The sequence below is a fragment of the Gorilla gorilla genome, chromosome 4 (assembly GCF_029281585.2).
Source record: "Gorilla gorilla gorilla isolate KB3781 chromosome 4, NHGRI_mGorGor1-v2.1_pri, whole genome shotgun sequence".
Taxonomy (NCBI): Eukaryota; Metazoa; Chordata; class Mammalia; order Primates; family Hominidae; genus Gorilla; species Gorilla gorilla.
In genome coordinates this window covers 132,343,934-132,371,785 of record NC_073228.2, presented here as the reverse complement: position 1 = coordinate 132,371,785, position 27,852 = coordinate 132,343,934, and the positions used below count along the sequence as shown (strand labels likewise).

General features: G+C 36.0%; 1 protein-coding gene across 1 annotated transcript in view; it reads left to right on the top strand.

The window, feature by feature from the left end:
* Positions 1-27,852, top strand: part of FBN2 (fibrillin 2) — a 277,129-nt gene that overhangs the window by 45,250 nt on the left and 204,027 nt on the right. The window lies entirely within an intron of this gene.

The following is a 27,852-nucleotide window of genomic DNA, read 5'->3' as shown; positions in this document are numbered from 1 at the left end:
TCCCCCTCTCAGAATCCCTCATTACACTTACTGTGTACATCTAGCATTCAGTATTTCTGTATTTGTCACTGTTCTTGCCTTAACAGACTGTGAGTTCATTAAGGCCAGTGGTCATGTTTTATTTGCCTTTGTATCCCTAGATCTTTACTAATTAAGATGGATAAAGCCTTGTAGCACTTGCCCAGGAAATTTTTGTTTAATGTACATTTATTTTTATTGCTAGTCTTTGTATTCTTTTTCATTACATGGTTTTGCACTGAGCATTGATTTTTTTTTTACGCTTTACACTTTAATTTTAATTCAAAATAAAGTTTAATCTGCCAGTTTCCCTCATATGCCAATAGGTAAGTATTTCTTTCTTCCTTTCTTTTTTTTTTTTTTTTTTTGAGATGGAGTTTCGCTCTTGTTGCTCAGGCTGGAGTGCAGTGGCACGATCTCGACTCACCACAGCCTCCGCCTCCCAGGTTCAAGTGAATCTCCTGCCTCAGCCTCCCGAGTAGCTGGGATTACAGTTGTCTGCCACCACACCCCGCTAATTTTTGTATTTTTAGTAGAGACAGGGTCTCGCCATGTTGGCAAGGCTGGTCTTGAACTCCTGGCCTCGGGTGATCCACCCGCCTCAGCCTCCCAAAGTGCTGGGATTACAGGCATGAGCCACCACGCCCGGCCAGTATTTCTATATTTTAACAAAAGTTTGACCCTGTTTATTAAATGTTGTAAAAGGTCTCTGACGTCATGGAAATAGTTCCATGACAGTTATGTAGCTGCCTCTTTGTGTAGAATAGGTATGCTCTAATTCAGAGGTCTCCTTAATCATATTTATTACCTACATGGCTCATTTCCTTCTGACTTTTAGAAATAGTAGGCTATTGGACAGTGAAAAAGAAAATGATTCTTGGGTCTGGGTGTTTACCCTCTTTTAATGAGGATTATCTTGGGTTATAGTGAGTAATAAAACTATATTCAAGGAAGAGCAAGAAGAGTTCTGAGAGAAGAAAATAGATTGAACATATATTAATACTATTTTCACTGAATAATTGCAGAATAATCTGCAAATTATGAAGACACACAAGCACCCTCAGAAATGCCTTTCTAACTTTGACAAAGTGAGAGGGAGGGAAAACTTAACCCTCATTTAGGTATGAATCTCAATATCTTTAACTGATTTTACAAAAGGAGAAACTATATTCAAATTATAGCATAATAATTGAAGAGAATTTATAGATCATAGATCAAAATCACAAAATGGTCAAGCTGTTTATTAGAAGGAGTTTGAAAAAGAGAGAATAGCTCAAAAAAGTACCTTTTTTAAAGGTCTTTCATTAATTGCCCCAAGCGAATATAAATATTTGAATAACTGTGGTTCTGGTTGAAGAAAAATGCCCAAGATTCAAAGATTGGCCATTCAATTTTAATATGGTGATACATTATTCATCAAGGTAGACTTTTTGTTGACTTGTTTTTGTTGTTGCATTTTTCCTCTTTATGCTTAACATGAGAAAATTACTCTCTTCAGATTTTGGAGCAGCTATGGAAGAAATAAAGTTAATTCTATTAAAGAGTAAGGAGACGCTTTTCTATCAACTAAATGGCAGCATTGTGTCAAAGCCGTAAGCTTACAGTGGGTTGTAGTAGTGTGAATGACAAGCTAGCCCTGGCAGTCTTCTGTTGCTCCACTTCCTGTGTAGACAAAACGTGATTACTCCCTAAGCTCAGTTACCATCTGACCCTGCAAGGAAGGATGCCAGCACTGTTTTTGTCAGTAACCTGCCTTTGTTCTCCATCAGTCACAGAATCACAAGGTCTATCACTGCCTGGAGAAAAGTTTACAATGTTCTAAAAAGCTCTTATTGCATTACAGAAAACTTGTCTGATGAAGAAAATCCTAATTATACTTTTGAAAGTAAATGGCTTGCTGTCCTTTTCAAAAGTTTTTCAAGCTTTTAAAAGCCAGTTTTAAAGCTGGTACAGACTGTGTGTGTTCTTTCTTAATTGTAACTTGAAAAAGAAGTCCTTTCCTTTTTTAGAAAATTAATTTTCTCGTCTCCTTACCTGAAAATCTGTAACATTAGGTTTTCTCTGTTCACATCATATTATGTTTCTCTGAACTTAAGATGCTATCCTCACAAGTTAAACATTTGGAAAAATTACATATGATGAAGGCTTTTCTGAGCATTGGGTCAAATAACAATTATGGAAATAGATCAGAGCAAACTCAAGAGCACTCTGTACTTGGAAGGAAAAAATGCATTCCAAAAATTCTGCATTACTGGTTAAGAAATTGATGAGTAACCTCTTTGTTTCTCATACAAGCCACTGATCAGTAAAGTAGAAATTTTACTATTTATTGTTCATGTATTTGTTACTGCTAATATTAGGAACAAAAAAGAGATGAATTTATTTTTTAGATTTCAGCATTTATCATTAAGAATTTATTGAACATGTGCCATGTGCCAAACACTTTGCTAGATGCTCAGTGTTTTCCTTGTTCTAAAATTAAATTTTAAAAAATCGTATTAACTGGAGGTAAATGGATAGAATTCGAAATAAAATATGTGTCCCTTGGGGACATAAACCTGTGTAATCACTTATGCATTACTGTATATACTTGATATTACAATGTGAACGTTAGAGTTGATGTTTTCACTTCCCAGTACATAAAACTTTTTCGATTATAGAGGTGTAAACTCTTGTTTTACAGTTTTCATTTAAGAGAATAAGCTGTGGAATTTTGAGGAACAGGTTGGCTATTTTTATGATTCAATTATCTTGGTTCGCTTTGCACTTGCTGTGGCTTCCATGATTTATGCCAACAGTCTTGGTTTTGTCTTCAGCAGAAACACCAGGGGAAGTTCTCATGACATCTCTCACCATCAGTATGGCTAACATCTGTTAAAACAGAGTTGATATGAAATTGGATAGTTTTTCTTTTTAATACTTGATCTGGGTATGGCTCTGATCTCAAATTGTTAAAACAATAAAACTACATTTTATATGATTTATGTTTTTTCTGATTATAAGAATAATACATGCTTGTTGTATAACGTGTGGAAAGTGCTGATCATTAGTGGGAAATTGTTGAATTCATATCTAAGTAATATGATAGCTTTCCTTTAATGAGCACCTACTATGTTAAGGCTCTTCCCATGAAATGATTTCACTGAATTAGTGTCAAGCAGCTAGTAAATGATTGCACTGAGATTTAAACCCAGGTCTGCCTCATTCCTACATATGTGGTCTTTGTACTGTAGTCTATAGTACATCCGTAGATGTATGCTCCTACATCTGTAGTCTTCATCTGTAGTCTATACAATATTGGCTTCCTGGTTATAAATTATAACAAGTGAATAATCACAAACACACATCCTTTTTCTTTATGTTGCTGTGTTGCTTTGGATATAGCATCTAACCTCTGAGGTCTTCTATTTCCTTAGGGGTCAATTGAGTATAATAATTACACCTACTTCACTGTACAGAGTTAATGAATCATTTTTCACAGAGTGGTTAGAACAGGGCCTGATGCATGTATCTTATAATTGTTTCCTAATATTTTTATTATTACAAAGAATCATAATTCCTTTCATTTAAAAAATCATTTTATCATTTCTCATTCCTGAATTCATGACATACTTACAAACACATTTACCAGAAAGCCTGAATACATTAAAAATTCTTAAGTAGACTAGAAGGAAAAATGTTTAAGTGAAAAGATACAAGAAAAACAGCCTAAAAGCATGTAAAAGAGAAAAACAAATTCAAATAAGAAGAAACAGCTAAATAATTTCTATAAAGACAAAAATTCCAAATAAAATTTGGTCAAAAGTATTTTGTGGGCTGTCAGATACTTCTTAATGGGTAGGAATCCAAACTAAATTTGTAACAAGTGTAATTGCCATTATTGACTTCGATCTAGCATGACTGCATAGAAATATTCGTTTCTAACAAACTTGTCTTAATTTGCTTCTTAGAACTGGCCAGTTAGAATGGCAATCATTAAAAAGTCAGGAAACAACAGGTGTTGGAGAGGATGTGGAGAAATAGGAACACTTTTACACTGTTGGTGGGACTGTAAACTAGTTCAACCATTGTGGAAGTCAGTGTGGTGATTCCTCAGGGATCTAGAACTAGAAATACCATTTGACCCAGCCATCCCATTACCGGGTATATACCCAAAGGACTATAAATCATGCTGCTATAAAGACACACAAGCATGTTTGTTTATTGTGGCACTATTCACAATAGCAAAGACTTGGAACCAACCCAAATGTCCAACAATGATAGATTGGATTAAGAAAATGTGGCACATACACACCATGGAATACTATGCAGCCATAAAAAAGGATGAGTTCATGTCCTTTGTAGGGACATGGATGAAACTGGAAATCATCATTCTCAGTAAACTATCGCAAGGACAAAAAATCAAACACCACATGTTCTCACTCATAGGTGGGAATTGAACAATGAGAACACATTGACACAGGAAGGGGAACATCACACTCTGGGGACTGTTGTGGGGTGGGGGGAGGGGGGAGGGATAGCATTAGGAGATATACCTAATGCTAAATGACGAGTTAATGGGTACAGCACACCAGCATGGCACATGTATGCATATGTAACTAACCTGCACAATGTGCACATGTACCCTAAAACTTAAAGTATAATAATAATAAAAAAAGAAATAAAATCAAAGAAGCACAGAAAAAAAAAAGAACTGGCGTTTTGCCTTATCTAAAGGTAGAACTTGAAATTTTATTAAGCTGAGACCTCCAGTCATGCTAAACTCTACCATAAGATACACGATAGATTGAAACTTACTGACAATTCATGGTTGATATATAGTCACTGGCAAAAGGGTGGCAGCTGACAAAAACTGCTAGCACAGCAAGCCTTAGTCCTTTACACCCTGGCAGTTGGACCAGAAGATTTAGTGTTTCAGTGAATGCCAGCTTAAAATTCATTTTTGTAATAGATTCTTGAGTCTGGGTTCATTGAAGCGTGAACTCCCAAGGTTTTATCCTGGCAACAAAAGATATGTGGAAAATGAAATAGTCATAAATATGGCTGAAACATTTATTAAATTGCCAGTAGGAAAGTAAGGACCCTAGCTTAGTATATGTGTTCTTTATGACTTCAATAAAATATCATATTTATAACTCCTATGACTTTTTATGTGTTGGCTAAATTGAAGTCTACATTCTGTTTACATGAACTGTGTATCTGAGTTTATCTGAAATTGGTTTTTGTGATAAATCAAGAAATCTCCTTTAATGATCTCTAAATTTAGGGACATAAGGGGTTATGATGTAATGTGAAATATATAGTTTATATGTCATATGGATGCTCAAATTTGGAAATTTTACATTTGTTATAAGAAGTTATTGTGCTGGATAATTTTTTCTTATCATTGGGTTTTCTTTGCATAGGCATGTTTGTGTATTAAAATTTATAAAGTACTTAATGTATTATTTTAAATTAAATAAAGTGAAACATTCATTGATTCTTCAAATTTACTAAGAAGCTCTCATCTGCTAGTCACTGTGCTAGGTAACAGAGAAACCACCATAACCACATTTAAAATCCTTTCTATATGTACTTACGGTCTTTTTGGGAAAATTTAAAACAAATATATTTTAAAAATGTGTATTGTGATAAGTGCCCGAAGAAAACAGAGAGGTTTTTGAGATACGGATTTAGAGGTATTTCCAGTGATTGTGTAAGAAATTTCACTCTAAAGAGAGGCCCTTTAATCTGAGACCCTATATTAGTCAGTATGGCCTAGGTTATGCTATCATAACAACCAACCGTAAAAATCTCTGTGGCTTGTTTTACTTAATAAACAAAGGTTAATTTCAGTTCATCTTACATAACTAAGCGTCCAGTGTAAGTTGGCAGGGGAACTTTGATCATCATAGTTACTAAGGGACTTGGAATGAAGGAGGCTCTATCTCAATACATACCTCCATGGCTACCAAAGCGAAGAGCCAGATGGTGATTTGCACATTGGTCCTTAAACGCTTTGGCCTGGAAGTGACACTTCTGTTTTCATATTATTGGCCATAAAAAGTCACATGTTGTGGCCATACCTAATTTTAAAGGGGGGCAGATATGTACATTTTTCTATGTGCCTGAAAAGAGAGGAAAATTGGATATTGGGAACAGCACTAATGACTTGTACAGGCCTGAGGAATGAGAAGAAACTAGCCATTCTAAGAGTTGCATGAGTTCATGTCCTTTGTAGGGACATGGATGAAGTTGGAAACCATCATTCTGAGCAAACTATCACAAGGACAGAAAACCAAACACTGCAGTTCTCACTCATAGGTGGGAATTGAACAATGAGAACACTTGGACACAGGAAGGGGAACATCACACACCTGTCATGAGGTGGGGGGATGGGGGAGGGATGGCATTAGTAGAAATACCTAATGTAAATGGCAAGTTAATGGGTGCAGCAAACCAACATGGCACATGTATACATATGTAACAAACCTGCACACTGTGCACATGTACCCTAGAACTGAAAGTATAATTTAAAAAAAAAAGAGTTGCAGGAATAGAGTTCTTGTAAGAAGTCTACTCGGTAAGGGGCCCTGCATAGGAAAAGGTTCTGAGGTAGGAAAGAGGTGAGTGTGTTTTGAAGACATACAAGAACAACAGTGGAACTAGAGTGTTGTGAACAATAATTTTGTATACAGCTAAATATTGATTAGGTGAGACATTATTTTGAATATTTTTCTGTCTATCTTCCATTAAAATATTAATATGGTAATGGTGACTAATATGCTGGAAATATTTTGATTAGTTGTCAATGGGGTTATCTTTATAGATTGTGGAAGTTTGTCATATTGTGTTCCATTTATGATGGGGGTCCAGTGGCATAGGATGTCATTATATACTTATTCTTTAAAGGGCTCTCATTTAATGTTAAGGCGTCTGCATTTATAAGAAGAACTGTGTTTTGTTTCTTCTAAGATTTGACTGGTTTATGATAGTACTAAGAAGAAAAAGAGGTCTAAGGAGCAAAATTTGCAGGGTAAAAAGCTATAGGGCAGATAACATAACATTCTGAACATACTTTTATATATGGGCATTAATGAGATATGTCTGATTTTTTTGCAGTTAAACTCTGAGAAATGCCTCCAAATAAATCCTGTACTTAAATGATAAGTTTGATTTAGTCCTGGAAAATAGGACAGAATTCCCTGTGATCACTCAGTTGTTTAGAAGCACTGTGTTCTTAATTAAGAAAGGGATCTTTTAAAGTATAATACTTTGGATAGCTTTAAAAGTCTGGAATATAATAAAGGCCACTTCAAGAAGTCCTTTATGTGCCTACCACTCAAATTGAATAAAAACTTTAAAAAATATTGCTTCAGATCACTTCTTGCCCTTCCTCCCTTCCTCTTTTAAAAAGAGTAAAGCTTTAGAGATGAAACAGAAATCCCTATATTCTTTTCAATTCCTCCTTTTCCAGAGTGTAACCGCCCTCATGAACTCGTAATGTATTTAGTACATGCTTATACATTTACTGTATCTGGTATTTCCATAAATATTTTATATCATTGTTTTATATTTTTAAGGAACGTAAATGCTATCAGTCTCCATGTATTATCCAACTTGCTGTTTTCATTCAACATTGAGTTTGAGATCTTCCCTTGTTCAAACATATTAGAACTAATTTATTCATTTTTAACTACTGTCAAAATTCTATTGCATAATTGATTCTATTGCATAAATGTACAGCAATTTGCATATTCATTCTTTCACTAATAGACATTTAGATTATTTTTCACTTTTCACAATAAAAAAATACTACTCTGAATATCTTTTTAAGTGTTTCCTTCTGCAGGCCAGGCAAGGTGGCTCATGCCTATAATCTCGGCACTTTAGTAGGCCAACACAGGAGGATTGCTTGAGCCCAGGAGTTGGAGACCAACCTGGGCAACATGGCAAGACCCTGTCTCTACAAAAAATAAAAAATTAGCTGTGCATGGTGTCTTGCACCTGTAGTCCCAGCTACTTGGGAGGCTGAGGTAGGAGGATCACTTGAGCCCAGGAAGTTGAGGCTGCAGTGATCCCTGTTCGCTGCATTGCACTCAGGCCTAGGCAACAGAGCCAAACCCTGTCTCAAAAAAAAAAAGTTTCCTTGTGCATTTATGCAAGAGTTTCTTTTAACTAAACATCTAGAATTGAATGTGCCAGGTTATATGCATATGTATCTTCAACTTACTAGGTATTGTCTGATTGCTCTCCCAGTCACATGCCCGTGGGTGTGATCGTATTGTCACTGAAACTCAGTGTTGTTGGGTTGAGTAGTTGGGCTATGGAGTGCACAAGAGCCTGGACTCTGAGTCTCAGCCCTGTTGCCACCGAATAGTGCATTGACCTTGGGCTTTACCATACCTTTCATACCTCTCTCTGTGTCTCACTTTCCTCCACTGCGAACAGAGGGTAAAAATAGTCATGTCTTACAAGGTTTTCTTGAGAACTACATGACATAAAATATATAAAGAGCCTAGACTAGTGCTTGCCACATTTTTTGGCCTGTCAGATAGGTATCCAATGAAACCTGATTGTTGTTTTAATTTTGTTTCTCTGAAGATGAGTTTGCACATCTTTTCACATACTTACCAACCATTTGTATTCTCTTCTGTGAAAGTCTGTAAATATATTTTTCTGTTTTTCTAAAGGTGTTTGTCTTTCTTGTTGATTTGCATGCTTCCTTATGTATTATTGGCAGTAATTATTTATGGCAAATATATATATTTCTTTCTATGATTCAGCTGTCTGCTCTTAGACTGTTGCTGGCCTTTGAAGTTTTAGTTAAGGTGATTTTCTTATACAAAACATTTTAGCTTTAACTAATTCCCTTTTTACTAATCTCTTCCATTATGACTTTTGCTCAGAAGCAAATATCTAATTTCTAAGTACATGAAAATAATATCCTTCATCTAATGCATAAGTAATAACTTAGAAGGACTTGGTTATCAATATTACTGAGAGAGAGATATGAATGAGAATAAATGTACTCAAGTATGGATAATTTGTGAAAAATAGCTATAATTCTATGAAAATCTGTTAAAAGATGGAATGGAATTCTGCATTAAATAATTGGTTTTTCTCTCATTTCTGTCTCTTGCCCATTCCATATGTAATTCGCTTTCTGGAAGTATATTAGGCAGCCCAATCCATCATAGACTTCCATCACATATGTGGTGGAAAATGTTACAACACAGCACTGAAGTCAGACACCAGAGTGGGGTTGATATGCAGTTAAGTAGCCTCTACTGGCAACCAGATTTGTCTACTCTATAAAGAGGATTATGCTTTTGAAGAGAATTGCTATATACTTTAACATTTTTCCAGCTATTATCACTTAAAATGTTTTAAGAACCATTGATTTATATGAAATATGAAAATTCCTTGACATGCCACCCCCCACCCCCGATTGCCAACCAGACAACTCATTTTCAATACTTGAAATACTTTTATGGGTTCAAAGTCATTACATTTTACGTGTCCTGAATATTTCATTAAGGTTTTAACATAGAATTAGTGAAAATTCAGAACTTGAAAATGGGCAGACTTTAAGCTTTCCTGAGTCTGCTGCCCCAAATCTAACAGTTTGATTTGGGACTGTCAGCCTCTTGCAAGATTTAAAAAAAAAAAAAAAAACTCAGCCAACCTCAGGTAGTTTTCCAAAAGGCTGTCTGTGATTTTCAGCTGGTATGGTTTCTCTCCGTAACTTGTTGGATGTCACCTCTCATAAAGTGCTTTTTATTCATATCAACCCTAAATCAGTGTGGCCCATCTAATTCCTTGTTCATATATTTTATTGAGCTGCTATTTATTTTTATAATTTCAACTTTTATTTTAGATTCAGGGGGTACATGTGCAGGTTTGTTACCAGGGTATATTGCAAGATGCTGAGGTTTGGGATATGATTGATCCTGTCACCCAGGTACTGAGCGTGGTACCCAATAGTTAGTTTTTCAACCCTTCTTCCCTTCCTCCCTCATCTATTAGTCCCTGGTGTCTATTGTTCCCATCTTTATATCCATGTGTATCCAATGTTTAGCTCCCACTTGTAAATGAGAACATGTGGTATTTGGCTTTCTGTTTCTTCATTAATTCACTTAGGATAATGGCCTCCAGCTTCCTTTTTATGGCTGTGTAGTATTTCATGATGTATATGTACCATATTTTCTTTATCCAATTCAGCATTGATGGCCACCTAGGTTGATTCCATGTCTGTTATTGTGAGTAGTACTGTCATGACCTTGTTCGTATATTTTAAAAACCTTGTGGCTGGTCTCACATCTTGGTAAGTTAGTATGAATGAGACCAGAACAATTTTTCACATTATAATGATTATAAAAAAACTTTACTAAAATAAGTAGTCATACCTTTGTAAGGGTTAAGCCTCATTTAAACATATTAACTATTAATATTTGCAGGTGACATGGAAAAGATTAAAAAATGGGACTCTAGTGGAGAATATTAATATAGCAATTCTAAATTGATATTAATATATCAATTTTAAAACTCTAATCTAAATGCAGACACACATGCAAAAAATGATAGCTCCCCGTAAACTCCACCTCCTACCCACAAGTGAACAAACTGAAAGAATTAAATTCGTATTGCGAATAATGTGTCACCTGTATCAGTTAAGGGTCTTGGTTGCAAAAAAGACAAAACCCAAATCTGCCTCATTGAATTAAAAATAATAAAAGAATGCATTGGGTAGATCATTGAATCTTCAGGCAGTCTGGAGAAACAAGCTTAGAGAATAGGTGAGAGTGAGGGGAAGTTGCCAGCAGAAAACAACAGCTAGCTAGTCCCTGCTTGGCCGTTTACTGCCTTCATCGTCCTCTTGCTGGGCGGGGGAAATTTCCAAATGTGTGTCTTTGCATCAGTTTCTCCCACCAAGACTCAGACAAAGTAAACATCCTCCCAATAGGAAGAAGGCTTGAATGCAGAACAGAACCGGTAATATCCACATTTTCTCTCCATAGCTCATCATATATTTTGACTATGGTTTTTATGAGCTCTATATATCCATTTTTGTTGAGAGTTCAGCTTTAGAAAAGGAAGCAATATTGAAAACAATGTTAGAACAATCCTATGGATCTCAGCTATTTAGACTTCCCAGAAATTGAAGTAGAGCCTTTCTAGTAAGTAACAGTTTAGTTTGCCCCCAAAATGTATAATTACATATGGAACCCACCGTATGAGATTTGCTATTTTTTGTCTCTATATGAAGGCATGTGTTCTGTAATTACCTAAGAATGGGAAGAATCTGCTTACCGAGCAGAAACACGGTAGGTACAACTCTTCTATATCAAAAATGATAAATGTGAAATGTGTGAGATTTATAGAAACTCAAGTAAAGTGTTTTTTTTTCCAGTAAAAATTTTCTAGTATTTTTTTGTAAATAATTAGGGACAGAAGATATAAATAGATAATACAAATAATAAGAATCATATTTCTCTAATTTTTGGAGGCTGTTTAAACAGAGACACATACTCAACCTAGCAAACATCTGGTTGGAAATTTAAAATTTTAGTTGAGCATCAGGATGTTTTTCTGTATCTGGAATGTTAGCGAAGTTTGGAAACATGTGGACACTCAACTGGGGTTTCTTTTGATGTTTATCATTAGGCATTCAGAGCCTCTCCCATAAGCTCACATACTGACAAACTTGCACTCTGTGCCATAATCCCTTCCTACCTGGGCCTCCTCTCAGTGGCATGAGGCATAGTCTCCTGGCAAAAAGTTAGAGGCTGCAGGTAGATAATCTGAAAAACAGATAATATCACGGCTGGTCAGAAATTGATGACAACACTTTTGTTGCCAGGTCAGAACAGTACTGCTGGAATAAAGGCTAACAGTCATGAATCAAAAGGGGTCTTTTACAGACCACAGAACTGGATAAACGCTATGCTTTTGTATTTGTCCATTGTACTTCCTGGTGAGGTAAAAAGGAATTTTTTTTTTCCCTGAGTAAAAATTATGTGGGTCTGGTATTTCTCTTTGCTAAATAATTTATTTCTGGCTGCACAGTATTAATTTTCAGGCTGTGAAACCTGGCTTTGATTCCAAACAGATCTTTGGGAAATAGGGAGCTTGAATAATAGAGAAAATAACTCCGTGAGGAAGTATATTACTTCTTGGAAGGATCCTGCTATCCATTTAAGTGGTTTCTTGCAGCTTTCATATCCAAGAAAGTTTTATCCATATATAATTATGAGGATCAAAGCCACAGTGAGGTTTATGTAGACTTTTCTGCCTCTCTCATCTTTAGTCTTGCAATATCACTGTCATGACATAATGAGATAACGCATAGGAAAGTGTTTTGGAAAACCAGAGAGTTCTTCAAAATGTTAGTTTATTAATGGCCACAATAATCACAGCTAACCGGTGCTGAGGATTTATTTATTTATTTATTTATTTGAGAAGGAGTCTCGCTCTGTCGCCCAGGCTGGCGACAATCTTGGCTCACTGCAATGGCACAATCTTGGCTCACTGCAACCTCTGCCTCCCGGGTTCAAGCCATTCTCCCACCTCAGCCTCCCGAGTAGCTGGAATTACACACACCCGCCCTCATGCCCAGCTAATTTTTGTAAAAGCCAGTCATTGTGCTCATTACTTGAGAGTTTTATCTCATGATATTCACACATCTACATCATACACTATAAGTAAAGCTCCCCTGTTATATCCATATTACAAATGAGGAAACTGACTTAGCCTATTCAAGACCATAGGCATGTAGCTGGTGAAGCTAGAATTCTGGTTGTGAATCCAGAGCTGTCTGACTGCAGCCCTGTGCTTTTAGTCACTGTGCTAAGTGCATATGTCTATAATGGCAGAGACACAAAATATGACACCTTACCTGTTGAGATTCCTAGATAGAAGATAAACTGCTTGAAAGTTTTAATACCATGTGGAGTAAACATAGATGCTTCACCTCATTATTATATACATAAAATATATAATATATATATTCTATGTATACTATGTATTATATATGTATATAGAGAGGATATATATATTATATATATGGAGAGAATATATGCATTATATATAGAGAATATATATATTATATATACATAGAATATGTGTGTGTGTGTGTGTGTGTGTGTATACATATATATATATATAGAGAGAGAGAGAGAGAGAGAGAGAGATTGAGACAAGGTCTTGTTCTGTTGCCCAGGCTAGAATGCAGTGGCATGAACATAGCTCACTGCAGCCTTGAACTTCTCGCCTCAAGCAATCCTCTCACTTCAGCTTCCTAAGTAATTGGGATGACAGGCACATTCTACCATGCCCAGTTAATTTTTCAATATTTTGTAGAGATGGAGTCTTGCCGTGTTGCCCAGGTTGACTTTGAACTCCTTGCCTGAGGCTATCCCCCTGTTGCAGCATCCCAAAGCACTGGGATTACAGACATGAGCCACCAGGTCTAGACCATTAGTAGCTTTTAAGAAGAAATTTATGTGAATCTTTATCATGTCTTTTCACCTGGTTCAGCCATTTATTAGATTTGTAGTCTTAGGCAAGTTACCTTATCTCACTGTGCTTGAGTTTCCTCATCTCTAAAGTGGGCATAAGGATAGTACTTATTTCATAGTGTCATGATGATTAAAAAAGTAAAAATATGTAATGTATTTAGAGTAGTGATATAATATTACTATATACGTACATATATGTGTGTATATACATATGTATATGCATACATGTGTCACTATTTGCTCTACCCTGCATTGCTGATAAAGGCCTACACAGGAATATAAGACCGCATGCTTTTTATCACCACTTATAAGACGTGAGATTTTAGGTTCTATGTGACCTTTGGTATAAAGAAGAACAATGCAGAAAAACAAAGGAACTTTGGGACTGTAATTGCGTACAAATAGTTTCAATACTATTATCCATTTAAGCAATAGTTTGGCAATTGCTAAGAAAGTTTGAGTGCTACGGTCATGTCACAAGATTCTAAAGTTCTCCAAGGTACTTATGGTAGTAGTGATGTCATCTGGAAGAAAGCCAGTTACACAAAATATATTGTTTTATTAAATCTATTTCAGGCAGCCATGTTTGAGGATAATGACAAGGGACCCCATATACTGATAAAGTTAGATAAGTGTTTGCCAAAGTGTGTTGCATCCCACACTTGTCTTCAGGAATGCTATCGAATAAAACTATTTTATGAGCAAATAAATTTTGAAGGCTGCCTACTATAGCCTCCTCTTGGCAGTTAAGAATGCACAAGAGTACATTAAGGGCCCCTGAAAGTCATGTAGTTTCACCCAATTCTGTCTTTTTTCAACTTGTAATATATTTGACCACAGAATCCTGTTTTGGCATAGTTCTCCTAGTGTTCTGTGGAACTGATAGTCCATTGACCACATTTTGGGAAATACTGAGTTAGACCATATTTCTGGATCTAAACTCAGCAGGTGCATTTTGTCCTGAAAAGACCTTGACATATCAGATTCATCAGTTGTAGGCATTTAATTACCATTTTATGTTGTGTGCTACAGGAGAATTAGTCAAGAGCCCTAAGCAGTTATGTCAACTCGTTTTGACTTGGGGCCAGTTGCTGAAACTTTCTGGATTTTATTTCCTCATCTGTTAATCACATAATCAGATCAAACAGTTTCTAAGATGGTTCATGTTTAAAGGTTACTAAAAGAAAAAAATAACAATACATTTCTGAAAATGCTTTTATACATGCCTCATCTAGGGTGAGCTGGATGACTTTTAAAAAGCTGACAGCAAAGCCCAATGCCTACCCAGCACTGCAGATTATATTGGAACTTTTTTGAACAATTAGAGTTTACCTTCCGTAGGTAGTGTGTGTCTGCCTTCTTAGACACTCGGCCAGTATTGTCTGAAGTCCAACAGCACCACTGCAACCTCCCTCAGCATTGCAGGAATACTTACTCATAGTTCATCCACTCAGAGAAGAGAAGCTAAATGCCGATAAGATTTGAAGTGGCTTGGGCTGTAATGCCGTGGAGTACCTACTGAAAGAGAATTTCCATAGGTGAGAAGTACTTGCACACAAGAAGTGAAAAGTCTGAATCGAGGAAAACATTCAGCAATCTGAGATGTCGTGGTTCTATTTAGAGGTTATATCAAAGTGGCCAGTGAAGCATTGAATAAACCAGGCTAATTTATCAACTGAATAAAACGGTTACAGTCTTAAAACAAGGGAAGGGATACATTAGTACAGAAAAGGGCATTTCATTCAGTGCAAGCACTATTGATCAAACATGGATAAACTCCCCCCAGCCCCCTCGCACCATGATGATCAGTGCCACTGGGAGATGGCAGAGTGAGATGGTTAAGAGCATGGATTTTGGTGTCAGATACACTTGTACTTCAGACTCGGGGTCTGTTATGCATCATCAGTGTGACTTTGAACAATTTTATTTAACCTGTCTAAGCCTACCGTCATCATTTGTGGAGGAAAGCTATTCATGCTGACCAAATACGGTTATTGTACAGATTAAGTAAAATGATGGATATAAAGTACTATGCAAACTTCATGGTTGTGTAGTTGTGTTATATATATATATATATATATATATAACAAATAATAATATTAAAAGAAGTCATTATAGCAGATTCTTGTCTCTAAAACTTTTAAGTGTTTTATGGTGCTAGCCATAATTCCAGAATGCCTTTGAATTTTATTGCAGTTTATATCAGAATCTACCCAGTTTCAAACATAACTCCTTAAAGAATCATTACCTCTACACCAAATGCTGTGATATTCCCCATTTCTCTGTGGTACTGGGAGACAACTACTCCAATATGCATTGAAAGAACTTTCTGGGATGATGGAAATGCTCTTTGTGCCGTCCAGGGCAGTAGCCACTAACCACATGTGGCCCTTGAGCACTTGACATGTGGCTAGTGCGACTGGGAAACTGAATGTTTACTTTATGGAATTTAAATTTTAAGTTTAAATTTAGAAAACCACATGTGGCTAGTGGCTACTGTTTTGGATCACACAGCTATACATGATTTTAAAAAACCCACATTAGTGTAAGATTTTAAAACTGCTAAAATTGTCAATTTCATGCCACAGATTCTGCAGTTAAAAAGCTGTTATTGATGCTTTTTGAAAAGAGACCACAGGGTGTTCTTTTCTGGTGATAAGTCATCAATCACATTAGTTAAAAGCTTTCTATGCATAGACTGTGGAAAGTTTCCCACTTTCACACTGTGGAAGACAAAATCTTCTGTAGAAACCTCACAGAGCTATTGAATCTCATTGTAATAATGGTGTGCTGTGACTAAGGACTTGATCCCCTGCGAAGCTGAAGGTTCCATGAAAACAGAAGTAGAATATACATTCTCTGTTTATATGGTACAAAGCTGTAAACCTGTCCATTAAGACACGCTTTTTGATTATGTTCTTATTTATTTATTTTTGTCTACTTGCTCTGTCAAATTCGACTTGTATTTCTAAAAGTTTTTGCTCTTTTTATTTCACTATATTTTTTAGTTAGATAAATCTTATATCCTCTTAATGGATTTTAGTTTTAATCCTTATAATACTCTTTTTTTGACTCAGTTTAATACTTTTGGAATTACCTTTTGGAATTCCATTCTGATATTGATTATTACTACTTCTACTTTCTTTTGTATTTTCTTTGGTTTTTCTTTGCCCTTCTGTTTATTTTCCACTCATTTTATTTTGATGGTTTTAATATAGACAGGATAGGGCTGAGTTTTGTTATTTTAGTCAGATCTATTGATGACTTCATTGTTTGATTAAAATCTAAGCTTATTCATATTTATTGTGATTTCAGTATATGTTATTCCTATCATTTTAAGTATATAAAGCATTATATTTTGTGGTTTTCCTTTTGTCATTTTTATTATCATTTTGGTTTAATCAGTTATACTTCAGTTATCTACTTTCATCACCTTTCTTTAATTAAGAAATTATGTGTCCTTCATTGAACTAATGGTCACCTTCTTATCTTTCACCATTATTTTGAAACACCTGTACCTCTGTCACAACTTTTGCATAATGTCTAAATTGTACAAAATGTCACCCCAAGACATTTTACTTATTCACTCATCCTGCTCCCAAATTGAGATTATAGGAAGAATTTACTAGCGAGTCTTCATATGGCAGATACTTTTGCTATCTCTCAGTTCTTGTTGTTATCATTTCAGGCTATTATTAAGTTTTATCTTATCACATGGCTCTTTTGTTTCAAGAATCCTTTCTCAGAAGTGTAGCCTGTGAATGCTATTTCACCGTACTTTAACTCTCAGGAAACACAGGAGAAAACGAATGCTAGCCTATTTAATCTCCTTTGTAGGTAGACTGTTCTTTCTGGAAATGGAAGGATTTTTCTCTTTTTCTTTTATTTTCAGAGTTCAGAAATTCAGAGATCTCATGAAGCTTTTTCGTTGAGTATATCTTTTTTATTATCATTATTTCTGTCTAGGATGCCATGAGCCATTCTAACTTGAAAGTGTGAAGTTATTTTTCATTTAAACTTAGGATATTTTTTCCAATTACATCTTTATTACTTCTGTATTTGTTTTTTTAATCTTAGTTTGGAATTCATATTACTTATATTCCAGTTTCTAGGCTCTATGTTGTGTCCTATTTATTCTCACTGACTTCCAGACAACTAATTTAGCTTGAAGCAGTGACCATCCCTTTTTTTGCACTTCTGTCGAGTTAAATATTGAAAGGATTCACTCTCCTGAACTAAAGAGAGACTTTAGTCTTTTAATTTTTGTCTGTGACGTGAATTTTCTCACTACCAATACTAGTAAGTTATATGGGTTTCCCTGACAATAACACATTTTCAGGCTGTATAAAATAAGGTCATTTTTATTTTGCAAAGCAGGTAACACAGTACTAGGACCCTTCTGTTGAGATGAGACCGGGGGATGTCTTTGCTCTTGCGCCTCTCCTGGTGCTAATGTATAAGAGACAGACATGGTATAAGGTTCTAATTCCAGGAGCCAGGAATGGTTCACCTCATTACAGACCACTACCACCACCACCACTGGGCCATCAGTGCCAGTAGGGTCACTTGATTATCACTGTTCCTCATGCAGCAAATAACTGGGAAAGAGCTTCCCCTGTGCATTTCAAATGGATTTATTGATAGATGCTACCTATGTCCTCTTAGAATGTCCTACGGTCTAATGGTTTTCTAACTTTTCAGCATTTCCCTAGAATTTTCAAGTAACGACAACCCCAGTAATGAATCACATGGCATTTGCTGGCTTACCAGGAGAATCTCAGCACAGTTGCTTAGATGTTGTATTGGAAGTTACATGCCAGGACAGAATCATAGAGAGAGGTTTTTGTTTTCCCATTACACATTAGTTTCCTCGGAAAGGTGTCATTTACTAAGTTTGATTGACTCAGTAGCATGTATTTGGCTGCTTACATCACTCAGGAGGCATTGATTTGGGCAGAAATTTCAGTAGGAAAATACTACATGGAATCCATGGGCTCTGTCAGCAAAGTGTGTGTAACATTTTCATGGCAGCCACCATAATCCAGTCTTGTGACCATAGTATTTTTGGACCAAAGATATATTAGATCTGTTTAAGCACCTTGTTTCTATTGGTTCTATTTCTGACTTTATTGATAATGGATAAATGTTTTCTGAGTACGTGTCACTTTTTCCTGAAATATATTCAGGCCTACTTAACGATAGTACAGATTTTTCTAAGATACTATAAAATGTGGTACTTTTAAATTTGACTTGCTTATGATCCATCTTTTGTGTTAATCATTTATATCTCTGGCCCCCTTATTAACTCATGTCAAAATATTTTCATCTCTTTAACTTTCTTCTTTAAAAGTGACGATATCCTTCTGCTTAACTAATCTTATTAGTTTTTAATCTTCAGCAATTTTTGTTGTCCTTAAAGTAAGTTAATTGGTTTTGCTCTTGGGAGAGTGCACTTTTAGGGTTATAGGCTGTGAATTTGAGGACCACATCTTTGATGGCCTTCACCCGTATGAAACGTGACATCAAAGATAGCAATTTTGTTTGCATCATTGGCCAGCACCTAATTATCGTTACGGCCTCTTCATTCTTAAAATGCCCTTTGATGTCAGCAGTAGCCTTGTGCTTTGAAAGACTGCAGAGAAAGGTGAAAGCAGTCCTTTGGCCAAGCCCACATTCCACTGAAATATTACATGATGGTATTAGGTTGAAATAAAATGCAAGGCAACTCTGGTAATTAAAGTAATTACTCATTTATTTGCAGAAACGAAAGTCTTTAATGTTTCTCTCAATGCACAGAGATAATTTCTCCCTGGTGTAACACGGCTAGATGGAGACTCATCTTTGGGAGAAACCAGAAGAAAAGCAAACCTGGGCACGGTAATTGGGATTTAGGAAATTATACATAGGAGGCAGGAGGAGGCATCTGTGGGGTTGTGACAGTACTCATTAGCGTGGTGAAGGCAAAGTTACCAAAAGCTGAGAATGTAGAAAACCCATGTGTTGGGGTGAAGGAACATAGTGTAGGGGTAAAAGCACACAAGCACTTGGAGTGAAATGGATCTCAAAGTTGAATCTCACTTTCACTTGTCTTTAGCTCTGTGATTCACCATGTATTACTTAATCTGTGACTTTTATTTGTAAAAATGGCAAAAATATTTTTAGTACTTAGGATAAAAAGATATATTAAAAGGGCCACTACAAAGTAATATGTACCACATTGTTAATTTTTCTAGTTTTCAAGAATGGGGAAAATGAGTTGCTGTCAAAATTCAACAAGGAGATATTGTTTTTACCCATTAAATGAATAAAAATTAAACTCTTTGCCTCTACTCTGCATTGGAGAGAGTGTGAGGGTACAGACTTCTTGGGCACTACTGATGACAGTGTAAATTGGTGCCACCTATTTAGAGAGCAGTTCTGCAGTATTTTTCAAGCTGGACACTTGACCCAGCAGTTCCAGTGCCAGGAATTAGATTACAGAAAAACTTGCCAAAGTATAGTCAGTAAGTATGTTGAAGAGTGCCTATTTAGCACTGTGTGCACTTGAAATCAGTTGAAAACAATATAAATATCCATCACGAGGGGCGTGGTCAGTGTCGCACGTGAATATTTCCATGCCCTCCATGGTGACTCTGCATTCAAAAAATACTCAGTTTATTTTTGTGTTAAATATTCAAGCTTGCTTTATTTAAATATAATTTCAAAAGTCTACTTACTCCCGGAGCTTTTTAAATATTTATTTTTAAAATTGTCGTGAAACACACATTGCATAAAATTTGCTGTGTTAATCATTTTTTTTTTTTTTTCTGAGACAGAGTTTTGCTCTTGTTGCCCAGGCTGGAGTGCAATGGCGCGATCTCAGCTCACTGCAACCTCCCCCTCCCGGGTTCTAGCGATTCTCCTGCCTCAGCCTCCCGAGTAGCTGGGATTATGGGCATGTGCCACCATGCCTATCTAATTTCGTATTTTTAGTAGAGATGGGGTTTCTCCATGTTGGTCAGGCAGGTCTCAAACTCCCAACCTCAGGTGATCTGCCTGCCTCGACCTCCTGAAGTGCTGAGATTACAAGTGTGAGCCACCGCGCCCAGCCTGTAGTAATCATTTTTAAGTTCAGGGGCATGAAGTACATTCACATTGTTGTGCACCCATTGCCCTCATCCATCCACAGAAGTCTTTTTATCTTGTAAACCAGAAATCTCCTTACCCGTTAAACAAACAGTAAGCCCTCATTTTCCTCCCACCCCAAACCCCTGCCAACCACCATTCTACTTTCTGTCTTTATGAATTTGACTACTCTGGATACCTTGTGTAAGTGAAATCATACAGTATTTCCCCTTTTGTGACTGGCTTATTTCACTCAGCACAATATGCACAAAGTTCATCCATGTTGCAACATGTGTCAGAATTTTCTTCCTTTCTAAGGCTGAATAATAGTTTTTGGTATGTATATACCGTATTTTGTTATCTATTCATCTGTCAGTGGACGCTTCAGTTGATTCCATCTTTTGTTATTGCAAATAGTGCTGCTGTGAACATGGGTAGATAAATATCTCTTCAAGTGCCTATAGTCTTAACAGATTTTAGTAGTCGCTTTAAGAGATTTTAAATAATATTTGTTTCTATTTTCATACCTAGTTTATGAAATAACTCCATGCCTTTTGAACTGTTTTGTTTATTAAATACATCAGATATCTTTTTAAAGTGCTTTCTTAGGTACTTCAGTCGTGCACCTTAAAAAGTACTCAACTCCTAAAAGCTAATAAATTAAAAACTACGTGTATAAATACTCAAACTTATAATTTTATAAGACCTGAAGCTTAAATGATCCAAGTCTATATATAAGCATAATGACAATCATCATAACTCTAAATAAGTTACTCAATAATTTATTTAAAATTGTGGTTAAAATTTAAAATTGTGGTTAAAAGGCAGTCTCTCATGCATTAAAAAGAGGTTTTTTTTTTTGTTTTTTTTTTAAGGCCAGTTTCATGGAATAGGCCAAATGTTTTCAGGCATTACAGGTACATAATATTTGCACATATTTCTTAAAATAAAAATATTAATTTAATGGCTTTGATTCTCTTAAACATTTATGTACTTAATTCTAAAATTTCTAAGATTGAAAGATGCTTAATCTCAAGGAAGGCAATTATATCAGTTATTTGAGTTTATTTGATCTAAAGATTTAGACCCAGCATGAAGTCTGGAGCTGCAGACATCCAAGGCAAATCTTACTGAAATGAAGGAAATGTTTTTATTATCCCATATAATTTTGGGTACTGCCTTCTTTGCTTGCTGTGTTTATATCTGTGATTAGAGATTTTAGATTCTCAGTTATAACCTCATAATTGAAATACATGGAACCTCATTTATAATAAGGACAGAATTGTTGTGTCAAAAACTCCATTACTCGAAGGAATTAGTCACCTAGCCAGGATCCTTAGATTAAGTTACACATATTGCACAATTCTTTATTTTACATGTTTATGTCTGTAACTCCCATAGAAGATGATCACTTTATTAGTTACTGAGAACATAAATACCTTCTTGCCTAAGTTGAAAGACCATGTAAGTTGATAGGAAATCCTACATTTTTAAATGTACTTTCCAAGATCAGGTAATTCTTTTCTGTACCAAAGTGATAGTGATACCTTATGGCGTTATCTGACTTGCAGTTACAGCATAGAAGGTCTCTAACATTGTCCTTCCATTGCACAACTCCAGGGAATGACGTTTACATTAAAGTATGTGGGAAGCTTCTAAGTTATGCAGGGCACAATCTATGCAGTTGTACACTGTAACTGCATTCCACTGACAGTCACATAAATGATATTATAGCCACATGGGCAGCTGGTGTATTGTTGTCCCTCTGGCTGTTTCCCATCTCAAGTAGGGCCTCATGGGGACATCTAGTCCATTGATCTCACTGCTTTCTTTCATTTCTTAATCTAGCAGTCCTTTTCTTACTTCCCGTCTTGTCCAGCATAAATTCCATGGTCTGTAATTTCAAAATATGCTAACATTCTACCCTGAGCTTCCTTGCCATTCTGTTTTTTTCCCCACATCTGACAGATGAAAGCAAAACCCTGGATGAACCCTAATCTCTGAATGAGCTCAGCTGCCTAGAGTTGCTGGAAAAAGTCACAATAAAAACCTTCTTTCTTAACCCCAAACCCCCTACCAGACTCTTTTGTCTTTACCTTGAGGAAACTTCTCCAAAGGTTGTCTGGTTGTACTCATTGTCTTATTTCCTCATCTCCGGCCAGTTCCTTAACTCTCTCCATCGTGGCTGCAACTTCCATCACTTCACCAGATCTCTTGCTAAGATCACCAATCACCTGCAGATGCATGGAACCAGCCTCCTGCTATTTGGCTGCTCAGCAGCATTCAGTACTGTTGAGCATCCTTTCTACAGCATGTGCTTCCTTTGTCCTGTGGGAGTACAATCTCCTGTTGCTCTCCCATCTCTCTGGCTATCCATTTCCTGTTTCCTCAGCAGACTCATTCCCTTCCAGCCCACCATCAAATGCTGAAATTCCTCAGGGCTGTATCCTAGACTCGTTTCTCTTTTAACTATATTCTCTCACTCCAAGGAATTTTATCCACACCTATTGCTTTGAAAACTACCCAACTCACATGACTCATTAGTGTGCATCTTCAATCCATATATTCTAAATTCTGTAATGCACTGGACGTCTCCTGTTGGGTATCTAAAGGCACCTCAGTGTAACATGTTGAAAAATGAACCTAAAATCCTGATTGTCTTCTATTACCAGTATATCAGGAAATGACACCATCAGCCATCCTCATAAGTGAACTAAAATCCTGATCCTACTTTTGGTATCTCTTGCTTACTCATCTTCCACATTAACACATTCACCCGTTCATTTTTTGAATTCAGGAACTTTTATTCCAAGCTCTGTTCACCTGTACAATTTCTGGTTCCACTGTATCTTGTGTCTTGATAATGAGATTTCTAAAAGATTTCCTAGCATCTACTCTTAACACTTTAGAATACAAATATAAGCTTGTCATTCCATGCCAGAAAGAAGTCTCTCCACTGATTTTTTTTTTTTTTTTTTTTGAGACGGAGTCTTGCTGTCTCACCCAGGCTGGAGCACAGTGGTGCGATCTTGGCTCACTGCAAGCTCTGCCTCCCGGGTTCACACCATTCTCCTGCCTCAGCCTCCCGAGTAGCTGGGACTACAGGCACCCACCACCACACCCAGCTAATTTTTTTTTTATTTTTAGTAGAGACGGGATTTCACCTGTTAGCCAGGATGGTCTTGGTCTCCTCTCCAGCCTCATCCTTCACCAATCTCCTCTCTTACATGAGCCACACACTACCCTAGGTGCACCTTGCTTCCACCCCTTCATAGGGCCTTTGGACTTTATGCCCCGTTGGCCTTTTCTGTTTCCCCCAACAAACTGTAAATTAACTCTAAAAGGTCAAAGACATTGGTGCTCTCTTCCCTCACTTTCTTCTGTATGTCTCCTTCCTCCTCTCTTTCTTATTCACTTTTTTCCCCTCACTGTTATATCTCCAGAGCCCAGAACAATATCTAGTATATACTAGTCACTCAGTAAACTCAGTTGTAGACTTAATTTCCAAGTTATACAATTAAGAGAACACTCCAGGTTCAGAACACGGTATATAAATAATTCAAAAAGGTAAATGTAAGAGATGATTAATTGTGTTTTTATTTAGAAAAAAGTATCACAAATCTCAACATGTTATGAAAAGGGCATTTTATTTTTTCTGTATGGTTTGGATTTTAGCAAGTGTATTATATTTTATTTTAAGAATGTTTAATTTTCTAAACTTGTATTTTCTATAAACAATAATGCTCAACTTTGGTTTTCTAGCATGATTTATCATCTCTAATTGTGTAAAAAGGACTTGCGAAATTACAGCAAAATTCCCAAGCAAATGTGTTTATTTAATGTAAAATGTGAACACAGGTTATAATAAAAATTGTAGAAAACAGCAAATATTAACAAAGATGTGGAAGAACTAGAACCCTCATACATTGCTGAGGAGAATATAAAATGGTGCAGCTATTCTGGAAAATAATTTGGCAGTTTCGTAGAAAGTTAAATGTATATTTGTCAAATAACAGTTTCTTAGAAAGTTAAATGTATATTTGTCAAATAAGTAGCTCCACTCTTAAATAACTACCAAGAGAAATAAAAACATATATCCACACAAAGACCTTCATGCAGATGTTCACTGCAGCATTGTTTATAATATCTCAAAAGTAAAAACAACCCAGATGGCCACAGACTGGTTAACAGATGTGGTACAGCCATACAATGGAAATTTATTCAGCAATTAGAAGAAATGAAGTGTTGATCCATGCTACTGTATGGTCCTGATGAACATTATGCTAGGTGAAAGAAGCAAGACAAAAAAAGACCACGCGTTATATGATTTCACTTATATTAATTGTCCAGAGAAATCAAATTTATAGTCACAGAAACTAGATTAGTGGCTGACTGAGGCTGGGACAGGGAATGGACACAAGTTCTTTTTGGGTGATGAAAATGTTCTAAAACTGGATTGTGGTGATGGTTGCATAATTCAATAAATTTACTAAAAACCATTGAATTTTACACTTAAAACAGGCGGATTATGGTACGTAAATTACACCTTCCTATAGTTATTTGAAACAACAAAACAATTAGCAGCCAAAGTTTTTGATGAGCTTGCTAACTGCACTAATTTTTTAATGTGAATAAAAAGGGAAATTGCATAAGTGAATTAACATGCCATGTTGCACTTAGATATTAGAAAATCAAACTAGCAATATTTGTGTTTCACAGCCTAATTTTTAACAAAATTTTCTTGGCCACGTCATAATGTGTAACATAACTGTTTATAGGTCATTAGTTCCAACATACTAAGTGATAAGCAATTTTCCCCTTTTACACTTAGTTAACACACTGCAAGTATCCTTGTGACTATGAATGGTTAGCATGGTATACCTCAGTATTTTTCCCACAGTGCAACTTTTAGGAAGAGAATGCATGGCCAATCACAATTAATTAAGGTATTTTAAGGACTCTTTTGTCCATAATTAAACTGCAGGTAGAGTCTGGGACAGGATGTTTTAACCCTATCAGGAAATTTAAATTCTTTTACAATATCTAGTATTTGTTCTTATTTTACATGGTAGCAATTCTTGAATTAGTAGATAAGATTGTAAGTTTAAATTTTAAAGTATTTAGTTACCAACCAGAAAGCAAATTGTCATCATATACAAACATAGGTTCAGCATATTTTGTAAGGAGTAAAATGTAAGCAAAACAAATAAGAAATGGTCAACTCTATTCCTGCCAAGTGGAAGGTTGCCTTAATTAGTGACTTCAACAAGAAAGGTCATTTGCAGAGGACAAACAGCTGTCCTTGTCCAGATATTCCCCTTCTCCACAGAGACGGTACTAAGAGGACATAAGTTTAAGGTGTAGTTAGAAGAAGGAATGAATCTACTGTCAAGTTGGTTTATTTATGAATTTGGTTATGAGGGAGACTGTGCAGATTTCATTCTGGGAATCCTAAAAGTGCATAGAATGTGAACATGGGTATTCACACATTGACCTAAAAACAATATGTGTTTTTATATTTTTTTTGCAAAAAAATAGACTTTTCCCCACGTATTCAGAACTTGATATAACTTATAATTAGGAATTTAATGTTTATTTAAAATGACAAAATATTTATGTCTGAAGGACAATAGGATAGATTTTAAAAGTTTTCAACCTGACAATTTGCAGTATAGGAAGTGTGTTTGTTTATAAGGTTGACATATCTTCACGTATACTCCAAAGATCTTTTTCAAAAACGAGACTTGCAGCCAGCACATCTGTTGTTCTTATGCAAGGGATTAAAATGAGCTATTTTTGTTGAAGTTCAGCTGCAGAGGAACAATGTTAAAATGGCTTGCCAAGAAATTACCTAGTCTCGATTTTGTTTCTTTATATTGAACTTCTAAAGTGTTCTTTGCTTCTATTGGAGACAGCCTCATTCTTCTTTAAAGCAAATTGAAGTTTTATGTGGTTTTAAGGTTTTTGTTATTGTACTGCAGCATGTATATGATATCTAAGGCTTCCTAGCTTAGCATTTTGAATGTTAAATTATATCCAAGTTTGATTTTCCTAGAAACAGTTTTTCATAAAAATTATACCAACATTATTGACTCTTCCTCCTTTAAATGTCAGGTAGTTTTGTTCTCATAAAACTATGAATTAAATCTGTGTAGCTTTCCCCTTGGAGTAGAATAATATCATTTATGTTAGACCTTATCAAGAAACCTGAGTGGTATTTTGTATTCCCAAGAATTAATAAACTGTATTGACATAATCCCTGTGTGTAAGGAAAAACACACAACTTTTTCATGTATTTCTGTTGTATTTTATAGCAAGTGAGAATAATTGAATTGGTGAATCCTCAGAAAACTGACCTTTCTCTGATTTCTTGTATCTCTCAAAACAGCAACAACAACAAAGCTGAAATTAAAACTTATTTAGTTCATGATTCAGTTCTGTTTCACCGATCATCCAAAAGTTTCACTGAAAGTAAATCACAGAAGAAAGCAGGATAGAGTAGAAATACCCAGGGCTAACTTTCAAACTGCCTGCAGTCTATATCAGCCCTTCTGAAACTCCAAGGCGCATATTAATGCCCTGTCTTGTTAAAAAATGCAGAACCTGGGTTAGTGGGTCAGGGTAGGGCTTGAGTCTGCATTTCTACCCAGCCCCAAAGTGATGCTGATGCTGCTGGTCCATAGAAACCTTGAGAGGCGGGGATCTAAATGGACTGTACTTAATATTCATAGAAGAATTTGCCTATGTATCACACATGCCATACATTTACTAAGGCTTTTGTTATCACCGTAACAGAGCTGGACAATGTACAGTCACCTGCTGGAGAGGAGCGATCATATAATACTAACTTACGTGTAAGGAATTCATGACTATGTGCCTTATTAATGAGATCTTCCTAACTAGGCTACCCATAGAACTAAACTGACTGACACAGAAACAGAAATCGGATTGTTAGAACTGAATATTTATAGGCAGTTTAGATTGCCCAAATGTATGTGTGATATGGAAGGAGCATATCTTTATTGATTCGTTTTAATTTTCTAAACTCTTGTTCACCTAGTCAGAAAAGAAAATCTCTGCTAAGTAAAGAGGAGTCATTAATGCTGATGCCTTCAGGGCCCAGGAAGGGAACATCAGTGAATGTACCCAGCTGGGACTTAGTGGTGTCCTGGAGAAAACACACTTCATCCCACCAGTGCTGTGTGACATGGCAGGTCTAGCATGACCAGAA